Source organism: Humulus lupulus, chromosome 2, assembly GCF_963169125.1.
Source record: "Humulus lupulus chromosome 2, drHumLupu1.1, whole genome shotgun sequence".
Taxonomy (NCBI): domain Eukaryota; kingdom Viridiplantae; phylum Streptophyta; class Magnoliopsida; order Rosales; family Cannabaceae; genus Humulus; species Humulus lupulus.
Genome location: NC_084794.1, coordinates 133,847,189 through 133,866,990, shown reverse-complemented (window position 1 = coordinate 133,866,990; position 19,802 = coordinate 133,847,189). Strand labels below are relative to the sequence as shown.

The following is a 19,802-nucleotide window of genomic DNA, read 5'->3' as shown; positions in this document are numbered from 1 at the left end:
TCTCTCCCTGTTTATTTAGTCTGTTAATTAAAATTAATCAAAGGACATTTCTCTAATAAAGGCTCAAAAATCACATAATTGTTTAGCTAATACATAGATATTTATGTTGAACCTTTTAATGTTCAAAGCTAAAGGAAATAATAAATAGTAAGTCAATATTGATTGATATCTATTTTAGATATGTTTCAACTTTGATTGAATGCAAAGAAAAATTCTAGAAATTTTTATGCAACATTCAAAGTAAAGTCACTTAGAGACTTATTTGATCTGATCAAAAGGAAGTCTAAATTAGAATTTGGAATTCAAGTAATTTGCTTGTGAACTTGGAATTCAAACCCAACTCACATACAACTAGAATGCTAAGAAAAATTAGTATTTTAGAAATGGAGTATAATCATATTAGATAAGATTAAATAGGTAATGAGCAATCATTATCATCTTTATTATTTCCAGTAGAAATTACATTTTATATGAGTCTTTTAATAAAGCTTTCAAAAATATGGCTTTTTTTTTACAAGTATTGTTTTATGGCTTTTTATAACTTTTATTCAATTCTATGGGATTTTTTTCCCATATTTTTGTAACAAATCCTTATTGTGCCATATTTTGATTTCTAATGATATCTATAAATGTAGAAGGGTAATTATGTAATTTTGTATTCATTTATTTTACCTATTTTAACTTAATTTATTATGTGGCAAAAGTTAACATTTCAGATTTTTTTTATTTATCTATTTTTAATTTGATTTTATATTAGTTTTAATATTATCAAGTTTACTTTTTACTTTTTTCACTCACTTTTTTCAATTTCACTGAAAGGGTTTTGACCTTTCTTCTTCTCCAACGGCTGGGCGAACGGCGTGTCCCGATCTTTGCAGCAGCTTGGCAAACGGCGTTGGTTGGAGGCAAACGATGTAGTGTCAAGGTCGGCGAGCTGTGGCGTGTCCTGATCTTTGCAGCAACTTTGTGAATGGAGGCGGAAGGAGGTAAGTGCGGTGGTTGGAGGCGATCGGTGCGTTATTGTTTGAATTGTGTTAGTTGTCATTTTGTGTAGTTAGTATTTCAAATGAACGGTTGATTTTGCATAATGAGTAAAGTATATGTGTACGATATTCATGACAGTGTATTTTATTTGTTATATAGTCCAGTTTTGTTAAACGAATATGTGCCATTTGTTAAGTTTGTGACCTAGTATGTGATATTCTTAATTGATGTGTTGGAGAGTGAATTAGTAATTCGTTATGAATTGACCTGACCTAAGGATATTTATGTAGCTTTGCTAGTGTCAACTATTTTTGCTGTGAAAAATGCTATCTACTGATATGTTGCCTTGCATGAATTAAGCACAAACGTTTGGTTCATATTCAGTGTGATTCTTTACTTCTAATTTGAGGACCTTGCTTCTTGTCATGTAGATACCTAGCAAGTTCATTGTATACGTTATTTGGGGTAAATGCCAATATCACATTTTCCTGTCTCTTTTTTTTAACTCAATCAACAATTTCAATTTCTTTGTTAAATCTTGTCTACGACATTATCTGGGATTTAGAATAAGGATAATAGGTTTGACATGTTATACCTATGTAGTATGTTTTTATTTCACTTCAATGATTGAGATTTTTTTGTGTTTTGTGTTTGTGTAGAAATGGTTCAAAAGGGGGTATGTTGGTCCTTCTAAGTCCACTGATAAGGCTGGACCGTCAGTAAAATTGCAACGTTCTCCTCGAAGTCCTGGGGGAGGATTGAAGCCCCGTGGACCTGTTATTATTGACGACACTAACAGTCAAGTATTTTAGTTCTTCATTTTCATGTTTTTAATGTTGTTTTATTACTTAGTTTGTTGTTTAGTTTATTTATAGTTAATGAATTTTTATATGCTCAGTAACTGGTTACTGTTTTTTTTGTTGTTGTTTATTTTGCTTTTTTTTCATGTTTTTGTTTGTTATAGGTAATTGGTTACTTTGAGATTATTCGTATTTTAAATGTGTTGTTTAATTGTTAATGTAACTGGTTACTTTGATAAGTAACTGGTTACTTTGATAAGTAACTGGTTATTTGTTTAAAAAAGTGTCTGTTTCTAATAATAACAATGTTAAGTAATCATTTTATTTGTGATTTTAAGTTAACCTATTTTTATAGTTGATTTGTGGATGCCTTGTATAGGTTGCAATGTAGCTTGTTAGATCTATAAGTAACTGGTTACCCTAGTTGTGTATGCTTTTTCATGTGATGTTTAATCTACAAGTAACTGGTTACCCTAGTTGTGTATATTTTTTCATGTCTTGTTTAATCTACAAGTAACTGGTTACCCTAGCTATGTTTGTGATTGTTTATAATGATTGTTAGATCTATAAGTAACTGGTTACCCTAGCTGTGTATGATTTTTCATGTGTTGTTTAATCGACAAGTAAATGGTTACCCTAGTTGTGTTTGGCTTGTATAGGTTGCAATGTAGCTTATTTTTGTGTGTGTGTGTGTTTATAATGATTGTTAAATCTATAGGTAACTGGTTACCCTAGCTGAGTTTGCCTTGCATATGTTGCAATGTAGCTTATTTTGTGTGTTTGTTTATAATGATTGTTAGATCTACATGTAACTGGTTACCCTAGCTGTGTATGTTTTTTCATGTTTTATTTAATCGACAAGTAACGGGTTACCCTAGCTGTGTTTCCCTTGCATAGGTTGCAATGTAGCTTATTTTGTGTGTGTTTGTTTATAATGATTGTTAAATCTACAGGTAACTGGTTACCCTAGCTGTGTTTGCCTTGCATAGGTTGCAATGTAGCTTATTTTGTGTGTGTTTGTTTATAATGATTGATAAATCTATAGGCAACTGGTTACCCTAGTTGTGTATGTTTTTTCATGTGTTATTTGATTTCCAAGGTATCTCGTTACTTTGGTAAGTATCTGGTTTCTTTTTTGTGTTTGCTTGTTTCTAATTTTTCTATGTAATCAGTTTTATTTGTGATTTTTAAGTGTTTTTGTTTTATATTTGATTTGTTTTTGTTTTGCATAGTTTGTAATGTAGCTGGTTAACTTTTAAAGTAACTAGTTTCCCTTGTAATTATTAGTTATTTTAATTTTCATTTTTTTTTTTTGTGGTAGTTGTGTGTGTGTGTGTGTGTGTGTTTTTTTTGCAAGCTGTGCATTATATGATCAAAGTAGAGTTTCAGTTTGGAAGTAAGGTTCAACAATGGAATAAACATGAGGTTATAGATGATTTGAATAAAGTTTTCACAAAGAAGTAGAAAGCTATGTTTAGAAGAACTCCTTTTAGATGCCAAAAGAATTTGATGCTCTGTTGCTTCGCCAAGACATTGCTTGTTAGTTTGTATTTTCATAAGAAGAAGAAACAAGAAGAATGATATTTGACTAATGATGAGTTCAATGATAAGCTTTTGGAGAAGAGGCATAAGATGAGGAAGATTGTTGCATAGATTATTTATGAAGCTTTTGGAAGTGATATTTGACTTTTTTTATTTTGTTTATGTTCTAGACCAGTTTAGCTTTTGGAAATGATATTTGACTTTTGAAAATGATGACCAATATTTAGTTGCATACTTATCTATTTTAAACTGCTACTTTTGTAAGACATTTGTTACTTAAGACTATTTTATATATCAATTGATCTTTTTTGTGTTCTCCATCTATTTTATATATGTTTTGTTTTGTCTATTTTTATTAAGTTTTGTTTTGTTACTTAAGACTATTTTATATATCATTTGATCTTTTTTGTGTTCTCCATCTATTTTATATATGTTTTGTTTTGTCTATTTTTATTAAGTTTTTTTTTCAGGAATATTTTAATGGTTGATGATTTTGTTATCCCTAAAATTTTTTTAAGCAATTGTTAGATTAAAGTGACCATTTTCTTGTAATTTCCACTTATATATATTATATATATTTCACTTTTTAAAGCACCTGTGTTGTTTTGTATATATTTCCTAAGTTTTAAAGAATGTTTTAATGGTAACCATGCACCCAGCTTTGTCTTCATCTTATATTTCAATGGGTAATTAATTACTTTGGTAACCAGTTATCTAGAATGTTGTGTTTAATTTTTAAAATGCATGTGTTTATTGGTGTTGGTGGCATAGATAGATAACAAGCAACAAAAAACTCAACAATTTAGTCTAAAAGGAATTTATAAGTTTGTGTAATCAATCAATGTATTTGAATTTGAAACAAACAACAATTGATGAATATGAAAGCCATTCCTTTAATAAATAAAGCTATGATAGGTTTGTTTTGATGTGAAATGTGCTATGTCTTTTGTTTTTTCTACTTGTTTGTCTTCTCAATTGGAGCATTTCTGCAAGTCTTCCTCTTTCTAATAGCGTTTCTGATTTGTTATTAGAAAAATGTTATTTTCATTGCATGATTCTTGAACTATAGTAACACACAATGGTAAGTCTGTTATTATTGCAACAACTTTTTTCTTTATTTCCATGTAGAACAAGAATAAGTTGTCTGTTTCCAACTTCATTGGTGTTGTTCCTTTGGCAACTTGATAAGAAACTTCAATAGTTGCTCTTGTATCCTTTATCTCATTTTTTTTTATCAAATTTACCAAGTTGTCAAGAGAACAATTTGGTGGAATTAATATCTCAGTCATTGTGTACCCTACGTACTCGTTTTTTTCATTCCACTTGCCTCCAAATTGAACTAAACAAGTAGTATTGACCATACCTGCAAAATTTGGCAATTTTTTAAAGAGTTAGTTGGTTGTAACTTGTTACCTTATTCTATAATCACATACCCTACTTAAACACTTAATTGAATATATTGACTGCTTGTCAAGGAAACTGGTTATCTTGTTGTTACTGAATGTTTTGACAGTTAAAATTCACACCAATATCAAATGATTTTTTTATTGAAAAGAAAATTAAAATCTAAAATTTTCAGAGTTCTTGTTTTTTGTCTATTTTTAGTCAACCAATGTACATATATCAGTAAAAAAATTCAAATTTTTAGTTTATAAATTGTTTGTGTTTTTAGAAAGCACGTCATGATCATCATTATTATGATTATATTCAAGATAATAGTTCAAAAATAATTTCGAATTTGTATGCAAATAAAATAGATTTATGTAGAAGATTAGGAAATTAATAGTTTTGAAATAGAAGAAAGATGACAATAGAATAGAATTGAATATATTAAGGTAGTTGGTTACGTTAATCTGTAATCACATACCCTAATGAACACTTAATTGAACATATTGATTGATTTTCTAGGTAACTGGTTACCTTGTTGTTACTTAATGTTTTGGCAATTAAAATTCACACCAATATCAAATGATACTTTATTGAAAAGACAAATTAAAATCTAAAATTTTCAGAGTTCTTGTGTTTTTGTCTATTTTTTTCAATCAATGTACATATATCAGTATGTTTAAATAATTTTTTTCAATTTTTTAGTTTATAAATTGTTTTTGTTTCTAGAAAGGACATTATGATGATCATCATTATCATTATATTCAAGATAATAGTTCAAAAATAATTTCGAATTTGTATGCAAACAAAATAGCTTTATGTAGAAGATTTAGGAAATTAATATTTTGAAATAGAAGAAAATGACAATAGAATAGAATTGACATAGTAGTCGCTTTTTGGAGACCTTGTTTCTTGATTGTATACCAGAGATGAAAGTCGTCAGAAATGCCAAAGATTGCAGCAGAACTGATTGGAAGATTGCTAGAATTTGAGTTGATTTTTGTTGAAGATTATCACTAATTTTCTTGCAAAAGTGATCATATTTTCTTTAAGTGTTTTTGCCTGAGATGAGGTCGTAATATAGCTTTTGTTTCTGAGATGAGGTTGTCGCCAAAGAAGAAAGGTATCACCAAAGAAGGAAGCCGGAGATGGAAGAAGAGATTGCACAGAGTCACGTCATATTTGCAGAGAGTCATGACATATGGGTTTGATTGATTTTGAGGAGTGTTGTGTTGTTAATTATGATTTTAACCCTGCTTGTGTTGATGTGTCTTTGTTTAAATTTCAATTGTCATATGTAGTTAGTTTTCCCATAAACTAAGATTTTGTTGATTAGATTTTTCCATACAAATTAGGGAAAGTTTAATTCCCATATTATTGCACAATAATGGCTAAAAAGCCATATTTATGAAAAAATCTCTTATTTCTATCATTTTAACACTTGTTATACTCTGTATATGGTTGATTGTACAAAATCAAAGACTTAGAAGTTGGGATTCACAAGTGGTTATGTGAATAAATTGAAATTTTTTCCATGAAGTCATTTAGTGAAGCAATTTAATAATCATAATGATCAACTTGTTCAGCTCTCTGTAGTTAATACACATCCTTAAGGATCCATCCTTCTTTTTGATGAACAACATTGGAGTACCCCATGGCGAATAACTCGGTCTGATGAATCCAAAATCCAGTAACTCTTGCAAATGAATCTTCAGTTCCTTCAACTCTGTCAGAGCCATTCTATAAGGTGTCCTAGATACTGGCTTCGCCCCTGGCGCCAACTCTATAACAAACTCGATCTCTCGGTGTGGCGGCAACCCTGGCAAGTCTGCGGGGAACAAATCAAGAAACTCACATACTAGTTTGGTCTCCTCCGGTCCAACCGAAACAACTCTAGTAGTATCCACAATATTTGCTAGGAATCCTATGCATCCCTCTTGCATCAGGTCTATAGCCTTCAGGGCCGAAATCATGGGCACTAGCAGTCCACTCACTGTCCCCACGAACACAAGGGTACCTCCCCTTCCGGTTGAAAGGTCACCATTCTGCGCTTGCAGTCAATCGTCGCCCCATACTTCAATAATCAATCCATCCCTAGGATCATATCAAAGTCATCAATTGCTAGTTCAATCAGATCCATAGACAATTCCCTACTGTCTATCTCTAATGGCAATGCTCTAACCCATCTCCTAGAAACCACTAGTTCCCCAATTGGCAACAAATTCGGAAATCCCCTAGCATACAAATCACTAGGTCTACACAGCTGATCTATCACTCTAGCAAAAACAAATGAATGAGTAGCCCATGAGTCAATCAATGCAGTAAAAGAAGAACAAGCACTACAAATCTGACCTGTCATGACCGAGGGGCTAGCCCCAGCCTTAGTCTGGGTCAAGGTAAATACTCTGGTAGGAGTGAGACTGTCGCTCTGTTTCAGCTCTTCCTTCCTGCCTTGTGGGTAGTCCTTCCTCAAATGACTGATGCTCCCACAAGTAAAGCAGGCCCTGATCCTACATTCTCCCTCATGTCGTCATCTGCATCGAGGACACACCGGGAAATTCCTCCAATTGTCTCCTCCACACTGATGGTCACTGAAAGCACCCCGTACCCTTCTATCTAAGCCAGGAGGAACAAAAGAGTTTGGGGCCTTTCTCTTCTAGTCACTAGGGCCACTACCCCGACTAGATCCAATAAAAGGTAGCACCGTCCTCCAAGCATCGCGCCTAGCAGCGCCCTCTCTCCATATCTAATTCTCGGCCCCCTCAGTTGTAAGGACCTTGTCCACTACCTGTGCATAAGTGGTAGTCCCCGAATCAAAAGTTATCTTGATGTCACGAGCGATCATGACATTCAATCCCTGCACAAACTGATCTCTTCATGCCATGTCAGTCGACACCAAATCTGGCACAAACTTTGCTAACCGTTCAAACTTCAAAGCATACTCAGTAACCATCATCCGATTCTGAGTCAGGTTGGTAAACTCATCTACCTTTGCAGCTCGGACTGCGACACTGTAATACTTCTCATTGAAAATGTTTCTAAACTCTTCCCATGTCATAACTGCAATGTTCCTCCTTTGAGACACAACATCCCACCAAATGCGGGCATCTTCTCTTAACATGTAGCTGGCGCAAGCTACCCTCTCATTCCCTTCCACCCTCGTGAAATCCAGGATGGAAGAAATCATGTTCATTCGTTGCTCTGCCCACATTGGGTCTAGTCCACCCTCGAAGGTGGGAGGATGTTGCTTGCTGAACCTCTTATACAAGGGCTCCCATCTATTCTCCACAACAGGCTGGGCTAGCACTGGTGCCACATCCTGTGGAACCTGTAACCCAATGCCCTGAGGAAGGGCTTGTTGCCTCAATTGTCGAAGCTCTTCTTTTGTTCAGTGAAGTCTAGCTTCTATCTCGGCAAATAATTGTTGTCAATTCGATGGGGCCAGTGGAGGCTCCTGACCCTAGTTGTCATCCTCAACCCTATTGCCGCAGAGTCTGATTGATTGCCAAGGCATTACCACAATATGCCTGCAATCAATGACGTCACTTATCAGGCATGATATAAACATCCAAAACCACCTCCCAAATTCATCAACCAGTCAAAACCAGCAAATCCACATATCACAGATAGCATACAACAATCAAGGGGGCCATGCCCTAGCATCATGCATATGTCAACACATTCATCATGCTCTATTTAAATATTCAGGCAAACAGGGCACTTTAGACAAGCAATCAAGCATATCATTCATTAATTACCAACCAACCCTGAGTTGAGCTTGTCACTGGCAGCGAGCGTACATATTTGGTCGATCTCTAGGAACCATAAACCTTGGCTCGCTCTAATACCAATTTGTAATGCCCTACTTCCTTAGAGCCATTACTAAGTGAGTTAGAAATGTTGCATTAGCTCGCTAATCGAGGTTTTAGGTTAAAAGTGTGACTAAACTAAAACAAAAGTCATTTAAAGACATTAAGTAAAAAAATATTTGGTTATTCTTTGAAATCTTAGAAAGTTTTATAGTTGGGGTCCCAAAATATTGTTTAGAAAATACATTACAGATCAAAATGTACACATGGTCGACCTAGGTGACAAAACAACTATTACAGTATATTTTCCAAAAAATAGCCCTAGCCGTGGCGGCCAGGCAGGCCGAACATGTACCCGTCGCTCCACACTTTCCGTACTCATGATTGGTCGACATTTCCCTTGCCCTTACATGCACCATAGAGCACCTGTGAGCCAAAGCCCAGCAAGAAAACTCAACACAAACTTATAACATATCTATGAGAACCCACAATATATAACAAATAGCCAACGAGCTAAGCATATAGCGGCCGGCGTCGTCCCAGGCGCTTACCAGGTCCTGGGTACGCGGTCTTCACCGAGAAGGTGGCTCCAATACCCTAGGAGGGTCTCGCCCTAGCGACCCCTTGTCGTACTCGGCTTCCTGTGGTTTTCAACCTTCGTCGTTCACTCACAAATATGCATCACATAGCACAATATCAACATATAATTAAAAACATACTTAATATAAACATTAGGGCCACGCCCTGCAATACAATCATTAGGGCTACACCCTGCTATACAAACAATAAGGCCACACCCTGCTCTATAGGTACAACCGTTTTCTTACCTGTGTTCCGAGCTATCTGAGCACCGCAATCCCGAGCACAGTCCCCTAACTTGAGCCTCGTTGAAAACCTAGTCACAACAAATTCATAATAACCATCCATCAAGTTCTAAACCAATAAATAACTTCTGAATATAAATCTAGCCTCCGGGACCTTGGATTCTACCATACTGGGTTGTAAAATCCTTCCCAAGCCTTAACATTTGAGTTCCCGAGCTAAAATCCTTCAGACAGCCATTATTTTGCATTTGAGCCACAGCCCAGCCCCTTAAGGGCCGCGGCGCACTCAAGTCAGAGGAAAAATGCCTCTCTGCTGAGGGACATGGGCCACGACGTGCTATACCTTGCGTCAGGGCGCGCCTAGGCTACAGGGACTTTCCAGCCTCTTCGACACACACGGGCCGCAGCGCCTAAAGAACAGGGCCGCGGCCCTAGCCCCCAAATCCAAAAAATCAAAATATTTCATGTGTTTCCTTGAACCTAAACCTCAATTTCATACCCCAAACACCAAGTTAACCCAAAATTAAGCCTAGACTTCCCTTCCACACAACCTAGACTCCATAACAAATCTCGGAAATAATTTATACACTCAATAACATCCAAAATCATACTTAGAATCCATTTCCATGCAAACCTCTAATCCTAGCAGAATTCAACATGAAGATCAAGTCCAAGAGCTTACCTTTCAATTGTACTCAACCTTAAGCTGATTTCCCAAGTCTTCAAGCTTCCAATCCACCAATTCTCCAGCCTAAATCCTCAAGGTTTCTCCAAAATTCTCAAGCACCAAAGAGAGGGAGTGAGAATCGACTGAGAGAGAGAGCTTGAGAGCTTTTTTTGTTTCTTTCCTTATGTTCCTTATGAGTCCCTCTAGAATCTCAGCTTCCTATACCTTGTGTATCCCTTTGCCAAAAGTCTAAAATGCCCCTTAAGTCTATCTAAATCCTCAAGTGATACCAAGGGCAATTTCGTCAATTGAAAAGTCCCGCTATTTCCTCGAGTGTTCCTATAAATCCCCATTTAATCCCGACCTGCCCAAATCATTGCTAAAATACTACCCGTTACCCGGTAATTCCCGAACACATATAACATTCCCAAAATACCCCTAGGGTCCTCCCAAGCCAGGTATTCGACCCCGTTGTGACTATTTAACTAAACTGCTCCCTAGGATCGTCTCGGATCATGCATCACAAATATATTACCACTCACTCGTGGTATCAAATACAATATTCACAAATATTACATTTGTGCCCTCAACGGGCCAAAATTACAAATATGCCCCTAATAACCAAATGGGGCTCACATGAATATTTAATTCACCTAAACATGCATTTCTATTTACATAATCACCAAATTCACATATTAACATAATTAAATCAATTATTGCCCTCCCAGCACGCTAAGCAAGGCCCTAAGCCTTATTAGCAAACTTGGGACGCTATAATGAACATGAAGATGAAGAAATGAGTCTCTATCAGAGAACATGTTCTAAACATGATCAATACAATGCATGATGCGAAAGATCATGGAGCAACCATTGATGAGAGGACTCAGTTAGCATGATACTTGAATCACTCACACTAGCTTTTTCCACATTTACTACCAACTATGTTATGAACAAGTTGGAGTACATATAACTCAGTTGTTAAATGAGTTGCATACTTTTGAATCACTCAACAAGAGTAATACAAAAGTAGAAGAAGCAATTGTTGCTGATTCTAAACCTTCTTCTTCAAAAGGGAAAAATAAGAAGAGAAAGAAATCCAATGAAAATGACAATGACAAAAAGGAAAAGAAGCCTAAAAAGTCATCTAAAGGCAAGGACAACAAAAAGAATAAGGATAACAAAACTTCAAGAAAAAGTAGCCCAAGGGGACATGGTTTCATTGTGGAGTCGAGGGTCATTGGAAGAGAAAGTGTCCTCAGTATCTCTCAGACCTAAAAGAGAAGAAGAAAGGTAAATATGATTTACATGTTTTAGAAGCCTATTTAGTGGATGATGATACATCATCCTAGATTGTTGATTTTGGTGCCACTAACCATGTTTGTTTTTCTTTACATATTCTTAGTTCTTCGAGGGAGCCTGTTGATGAGGAGGTGACTATGAGGGTTGAAAGTGGTCAGGTCGTCTCTACCAAAGCACTTGGAATAGCCCATTTAGAATTTGATAAAAATAAATTTCTTGTTTTGGACAATGTTTATTTTATTTCTGGATTAACTAGAAACTTTTTGTTTCTATGTTGCTTGAACAAGGCTTTTATATTTCTTTCAATAATAATTTGATTGTTATCACGAGATCTAGTATTGAAATCTATCACATAAAATCCGATGATGGGCTATATAAACTGAAGGCTAAAGAACAATAAATCTACAACTCTGAAATGTTTAAAGTTGCTAACCCAAGATATATTACATTTCAAAAGACTGATTTCGACAGTAAAACATATCTATGGATTTGAGATTGGGGCATATTGGTTTGGATAGGAGGGTTCCTTAAGAGAATTAATTGTTGGTTCTCTTCCCGTCTATGAATCCTATCTGGGAGGCAAGATGAGCAAAAGATTTTTCTTTGCTAAAGGTTCTAGAGCCATAGAACCACTCCAACTTGTTCACAATGATGTGTGTGGTCCACTTAATGTAGAATTGATAGGAGGGTTTGAGTACTTCGTTACTTTTATTGATGATTATTCAAGATATGGTTGCATCTATTTGATGCAAAGGAAATCTGAAACTTTTGAAAAGTTTAAAGAATTCCAAGCGGAAGTTGAAAAAAAAATTAGGTAAATCACTGAAAGTTCTTCAATCCGATAGAGGAGGAGAGTACTTGGATTATGAATTCAATGACCACTTGCATGAGCATGGAATTCAATCCCAACTCATTGCACTAGAACGCCACATCAAAATGGTGTTTCAAAAAGAAGGAACAAGACGTTATTAGAGATGGTTAGATCAATTATGAGTTATTCACATTGCCATTGTCATTCTGGGGCTATGCAATTCAATGTGCAATGTACATATTGAATGTTGTTCCATCCAAGTCTATCTAGAATACAACGTTATGACTATAGAATGGTACTAAACCTAGTTTACACCATTTTCGTATTTGGAGGTGTCCAGCACGCATGTTGAAAGGAAAGACTGGAAAGTTGGAATCTTACACCGAAATGTGCATGTTTGTAGGGTATTCCAAAGAGACTAGAGGTGGAATATTCTAAAGTCCTCTTGGCACCCTAAGCCTGAGCGCACCAAGCTGCTCATGCCCCTGCACCCGCATCTGCTTGCACCTACCTGCGCACCTCCCCCGCATGCGTGCGGGCCTCGTTTGCCTATCTGCGCTACCCGCACCCCCCATCTGCCTGACCCATGCCTACTTAGTGCCTCTTGCGCACCTGCCTTGGCAGCTTGGTGTGTAGGTGGCTCTGAGCTGCCCGTACCAAGCCGAGCCCGTTGTTGCAAATTCCCACCATCTGGCTCCTTACTCGAGTCCTAGGGTGGCTAGTTGTTTCCTTGAATTTGTGGGATTGGCCCAAATTTTTAATTGGAATTTGAAAATTCTAATTAAATTTTGAATTAAGTGGCCTAAGTTCAAAATGGGCCTAAATGACAAATTGGGCTATAATTAGCCAAGTTCAATATTTTTACAAGATTGTTAAAAAATTATTGAAGTCAATTATAATTCAAAATTGGGCTTGATGGCATAAAAATAATAGAAGGCCCAAAAGATTGAGATGGAGATTCTACATGATGCATTAGTTTTATTTTGTAATTTATTGCAAGTGTTGTAATCTTTCTAGAAATACTCAAGTTGCTTAGGGATTTCATGAGGAATATCCCAATGGTGACAGACAAGCCACATTAACTAGAGCTTATAATGGAAGTCTAGACATATAAGTCTAAGACATGAGCTTGTGAGACAATTGATTCGAGGATGAATCATATCGATCTCATATACTAACACAAGTGAGAACTTAGTGGATCTATTTACAAAACCTCTTGCAAAGAGGTTAGTAAGTTCCACTTCAAAAGAAATGGGACTGAAACTCCTAGAATAATATATTCATCAATGATGGCAACCCAACTCCAAACTTGTATACATCAAGGGCAAGAGTCCAATGGGTAAGAACAAGTCATTGAGTGAATAGTTTCAACACTAACATAGTCATGAGTTTCATCCAAGGATGGTTAATGTTGGTTGCTATCGAGTGAGGTTTATGCCTAGGGATTTTAATGAAATTCATTTGAAGAGCAACACGCATCTCTAAATGTAGCAAAGATGTTGTAAGAATTTCACCTGTGTAAACCTAGAGGTGGAGACGTCTCTCAAGAGAGTATGAGTTTTCTGTCGAGATGGTTCATGAATGGATAAGCATAAGGCCATAAAAAATTTTGAGCACGCAAATTGGGAAAGACATGAGTAATCAGGTAGAGGTGTGTGTGATACTACTGGTTTTATCAATGTTAGATTCAATCTTTTAATTATACCTTAGCATTTCGATAAAGCTTTATAGTATTTTCACTAAGTTAAAGTTCAAACCCAAAAGATACTTAACTTTATGCACAAATATCGTTCAGGCTAGAGAAAAATGATGTATTTAACCAAGTGGGGGATTGTTATGATTGGTTAAATATATAATGAAATTGGTTAAACACGAAGAGGTGTTAAAACCATAGCAGTTTCAGTAAAGTCAACATGTCATAATTGACTTGTGGTATAGGCATTTACAAATCATATTTTTGGGTCCAAAGTGTTTATTTGGAGTATATAAGAGTACCCAAAAAGTTTGGGAGCATTTAGGGATGTTTTGAAACACGTTTTGGAGTGAAAAGTTAGAGACATCGGTGATGAGTTTCCTCTAGGAGGCGACGCGTCGCTCATTTGTGGATCAAGCATCCAGGCAGCATGTCACCTGGTACTAGGTGACGCACTGCCTAGTGTCAGGAGACATTTTCTTGGATCCAAAATTAAAATTAAAAAGCTCTAATTTCATTAGTTCAGTCCAATGAGGTTCCTATACTATTTAAAGGGTTCATTTGAGTTAATTGGTGAATTGATCACTCACCTCTCTTTCTCTCTCTCTTTCTTAAACCATCTATCTCTCTAACTCTCGTGTTTACTAGCATTCATACTTTGAATATGGTTATTTAATTATCAAGATTTGCATTCATACTTTTAATATGGTTCTTTAATTATCAAGATTTGCATTCTTACTTTGAATATGGCTCTTTAATTATCAAGATTTGCATTCATACTTTGAATATAGTTCTTGATTAGTCTCTAGGGTTTCAAATATTGAATTAGTTCCCATTATTCATTGTTGGATTAGAAAGTATAAGCCATAAATCCCCAGCATCTTGTAGCTTTGCTTGAGCCTCGTGGAGTCTTGCATGTGCCCTTTCCTCATATTTTATACAAGCGAGCATGAACTACATCAAAGCGGTTAAGAAATGATTCTTAGGAGTTGATATATATAATTATGAATCAGAGGCACTTATAGTCAATGCCAAGTCGATACCCTAAAACACAAAGGTTTAAGAAGCATCGTCAAGGAGAACCTCGAGCACCTTCGTCTTAAACATCTTCACCCAGTCCGTGACCTTTGTACCTAGGGAACAATCTTCATTATAATGTGACTCTAGGAATTCCAAGGCTAAAGTTAGAGAGGTTAGGGGAGCTGGAATAGGGGTGACATGCTAATTGATAAGGGCAGCCCACGTAATGTTAGGCTCAGTTTCTTTTCAACCTGCAGAGGCTTATCTTTGGTAGACGAGTCCTTGGCATTCTCGACTTTCGACCTACTTCCTTTTTGATTAATAGAGGTGTTCTTTGTGCTCGAAAGGTTGGCCTTTTTTATATGGGGGCCTGAAAAAACACCTGCCAAGCTGCTAGTCATTTCTTTTCCTACAAGGAAAGAAAAAAAAGGAGGAAATAAAAGAAACATGGAAATATAGGACGAACAAAAAGTTTGAAATCTTACCCTTCGAACCCGATGAGGAATCTAACACAATAATGTCAGAGGTGTTGACTTTTCATTTAGTTCGTTCCTTGACTCTTCATCTAAACTAAGCTCATACTCGTCATGTGTTTGGACATGGAGAAGGATATTCGGGGTAAGGAAATTGTTAACTCAAAAATTGGTACCATATTTGACGAAATCTGCATTATAGATTACCCACTAAGATTGCATGTGTACCATATTTTGAAGACGTAGAATTTTTATAAGCTAATGATAGGTCAAATTATTATTAGGGTCAATGAATTTCTTTACTATGAAACAAGGATCGAAACAAGTTAAACCTAAAGGAATGCTAGCACGATTGACCTTATTATATTCTTTACCTTGACAAGAAACTCCTGTGGGAGCTCCCCAGTTAGTTCACTCATGGTCGTCCTCATCAACCATAATCACAAGAATCAGGCAATGTCAAACCAAAAGGGCACCCTCTTCTTCCTCCTCTTAACTAATAGGTTAAAAATTTTGTTGGTCAAGAGGTTCTTCCATTCTCTTTCCTCCTTTGGAAGAGCAGTGAGCTAATAAACTGGGACTTCTATACGATCAATGTTTTGGATTTCATGTAAATAGCTACACAAGTTAAAATAACAATGTCAAAACACAGGAGTAGTTGTTTAAAAAAAATGTACAAACTGAATTGAAACTTACGAGGATGGTTGAAATATTTGAAATTGTAGGCTTTGAGAATATTATTCATGAAGAAGATGTCCTTGAAATCATTTAGATGATGGTTGGAAATCTCAATGATGTGAGTGTTTTGGAAAGCAAGCAAGATAGTAAAAACCATCTCCTTCAGTTTTCTAATTCGGGTTAGAGTTGAGGCAAAACAAATAAAGGAGGTCCTCTGGAGTAAGGGCTTCCCACTCCATCTAGTGAAAAAGAAACTTCGAGCCAACTAAAAGCCTATATACGCTTTTGATGGGAGCAGAAACAGGGAAAGTTTAACCTAGTTAAGATAATCGACAAAATAGGGGTCCAACAACAAGAAAACCATAGCCCACCTATGTTCTATACTGCAGGCCTCAAAGTCTTCCTCTAAAAGATCCCAGCTCCGCTCACCTCAATGAGAGGGCAAGCATAACACTCCATAAATGTTTTTATGCCATGAATTTTAAATATGGCATTAATGTGATCATTCGGGGTAACTCAGGAGATTATTCCTTTGGCCTCAAAGAATCTATTAGCAATAGTTGCCTTTTTTTTCCACTTCAGGGCCAAAGTGTGGAGTAAGGGTCTCGACCACAGGTTGTTTGCTTGAGGTACCAGCTTCTGTTATCCTGGGTTGTTGTTTTTCCATATAGAATGGCCTTGTATCAAACCTTAGCTCGCTTGGATGGAAAGCAATAGTGATGTTCAATTGGAAATCTAAATGGATGGCTCTAAGGATTATGGTTAAGGCAAAGGGTTGAGGATGGGTCGCTGTTAGGAAACTTATACAGGGTCTTTATTTATTTTCATGTAGATCTAATATTAAACAAATTAATATGAAATAACCTAGAACATATTTCTAAAATTTAATTCAAAGAGAAATAATGATAAAAATACTTACATTATACGCAGCAAAATAATAGAGTCCTTCCTTCAGTTTCTCTAACCCTTGTATCCTTTCTGTCACAGAGTATTACTAAGAAACTGAACTGATCTTCAATTTTCTTCGCAACCTTCCAAAGTATCCTTAGAATCACCTAGACTAGAGTGGGAAATTCTCAACATATGAGATAGATACAGAGAGAAGAAGAGAGAATAACAATAAGGCTTAGAAAATGACTTATGTTTAGAGAGAATCTAAAACCTATCAGAAACTTGTGTTTCAGAAATCTGAACTTATGTTTTGACTTCTCTCTTAACATTCCTTTTATAGACTCAATTAGGTCATTTATTTAATTAAAAAATCAATAAAATAATAGTCAATTAACAATCCTTGGTCGAAATTATCATGGGCTTTAGGCCCGTGAAATTTCCCATTTGATTATAAGTCCATTAGGCTTAAAATCAATGCATGTATTATTTTCTATTGATTTAATTAATTAAATAATTATTTAAATCATTTATCAAATTAATTATTTATATTTTGAACCTTGATTTGAACTTATTTATTAATTCAGATACCAATTTATCTTAATTAATAAATCTGCCATAATTTCTATTTTCTTCTCAAAATTACATAACTTTGTGAAACTATCCAAACTTGACCTGGTCAACTTTGATAATTCTAATTGATAATTAAATCAATTAATTGAGACTATCTAGGTGATTTTATACAAGGTACAGTGGGGATTAAGCTCTAATAAGTTATCATAAATCTAACAAATAAATTTACTAACTTATTAATTCCTCGTGACTCCATTAAAGACTCGGAATTGCACTCTTGAATTCATAGAACACTCTATAAGCAATATAGATACATTATTAATTATCCATTGTTACAACCATAATTTTCACTCAATCATCTATAGACGGTCTACGATGAGATGGGACTAAAAAACCATTTTACCCCTCATTGTATTCTATCCTTAAAACACTTAGTTCCTTGTAAATGATATTTTAGTAAACTAATATTAAATACTGAAATGAGATCTCTATCATTTAGCACCTTGAACCAAACTAGAAGGAAACCATCATTTCACTTCTTCATCAGAAGCTATAGATGTTCATATCTTTGATTAACACTCTCACTCAATTATACTACCGAGTTCCCAAGATGTAAGTATGGGCTAGTCCATAGGGTAAGCTGGTAACTGTTTGCTGAGTTTTTCGGAAACTAGAATTATAAAAGAAAAGAAAGCTTAAAAAGAAAGGATTTAGAATATGCAAGAAAGGTTTTTACATGGTTGGGGCGTTAATGAGCCTTAGTCCACGAGTCAGTTGTATTAGAACTTAGAGAGCTTTTGACAATGGAGTTTTCTACAAGTTTGAGCAGAGTAATTGCTTACAAGAGAACATATGGGATCCTCTCCACGGTGCACAACTGGCCTTATTTATAGGCAGTTGGATGCACTGGACTTAGACTAGACTAATTCGGGCCCAATAAAAATGTAATTAGTATATTCTCATTAACGGAGGCTTAATACAAAGGGTTCTATTAAATAGAATACACTAATCAGGGCCCATTGGGCCAGCTCAAGCATAACCATGTTGTATGACTAATAATTGTACGCAGCTTTAGTCTAGTCTGCGTGGGCTTCTAAGGAGATTCTGGGGATAGGATCCGTCAGAGTAGTGGCAATATTGTTCTGAATAACGGTGGACATTCCGTATGTAACCTCTTCTGCGGGTTAGTTGAGAAGAAAAAACTCCTTGTTTCTCGGGGTGATATCAGTGTTGGGGACAGTCTATCATACCCAACCTGGACGCCCAATTCGCTTTCATTTACCAATGTCCCGGTCCATTTACCAGGACCCTGGTTCGTTTACCAGAGCTCAGGTTCATCTGCAATCATCCCGATCCATTCTTAGACTTGGAAACACCCTCCTTATTAGCAACCCGGACGACGCCTTATATTGATCTGGGAAGACAAACCGTGCCCAAGTCATGGTCCTGGCTTCCTCGACGCGGGGATGTCTAGTTGATAACGTTGGGTTTGCTGATATTTGGGCCACCAGGATTCATTCCGTCCCCGTCCCTTGGGCTCAGTTTGGGCCTCGGATCCCTTTAGGATAGCCCATGGACCTAGAGTATCGTACCACGTGTGCAGGGAAGAAATGGGGATAACATTTACCCCCAAGCCTTTCTATGTGTTCACGCAGTGGAGGCTTGCTCCATTTCCCATATCAATTTTCAGTATCCCGGTTTGTTCCCCAGGAAACGGGTCCATTTTCGTGGGCGATTGCTTGATATAAACTCGCATGAAAAGTGTGCCAATATCCCTGATTAAATCCCAACAACCCAGTTCGTTTACCAAGAGGCAGGTTCGTTTACTTCAAGGACGCTTGGGTGACCCCTAAACTTTCAACTCCATCATGCTACATGTACGTGTTTCCCTATAATTGGTGTGTCCACATCACTTGCGCCTGACAGATTCGGGGTGAATCTCTTGATTATCGTGTTGGCAACCAAACGTCAGTGTAAATTCTGAGGTGTCCCATCTGTACGAGTGATGCTGATAGGGTAATCGAGGGGATCATTTAATATTTCTGCATCAATTGGGACCGTCGGATGGGAAATTTTTTTAAATTTCCTTTCTTGGACCATAGGATCGGGACGGCGCGGATCACGACTTGGCGAATCCGTGATTTGATACTCAAGTGGGTTAATTAAAGCCCCTGCATAATCCAGGACTATTAGATGGGGGAAGTCATCCTTAACCGTCGGTTCAAGAAATGTTCTTTTGGCTCTATAAATACCCCTAGATTTTAATTTGCTAGTTTACACATTCTAAACAACCAAAGTTATAAAGAGTGTTTTTTATGTCCGAATTTGCCGACGAACTTCTTCGACAACTACTCT

At 36.3% G+C, this 19,802-nt stretch overlaps 1 long non-coding RNA gene across 1 annotated transcript in view; it reads right to left on the bottom strand.

Annotated features, from left to right (window-relative positions):
- Window positions 1–4,151: 4,151 nt before the first annotated feature.
- LOC133818524 (uncharacterized) overlaps window positions 4,152–19,802 on the bottom strand; it is a 30,030-nt gene continuing 14,379 nt past the window's right edge. The window contains exon 2 of the long non-coding RNA XR_009885929.1: window positions 4,152–4,689. This is a non-coding gene — a long non-coding RNA (uncharacterized LOC133818524). The remainder of the gene's footprint in view (window positions 4,690–19,802) is intronic.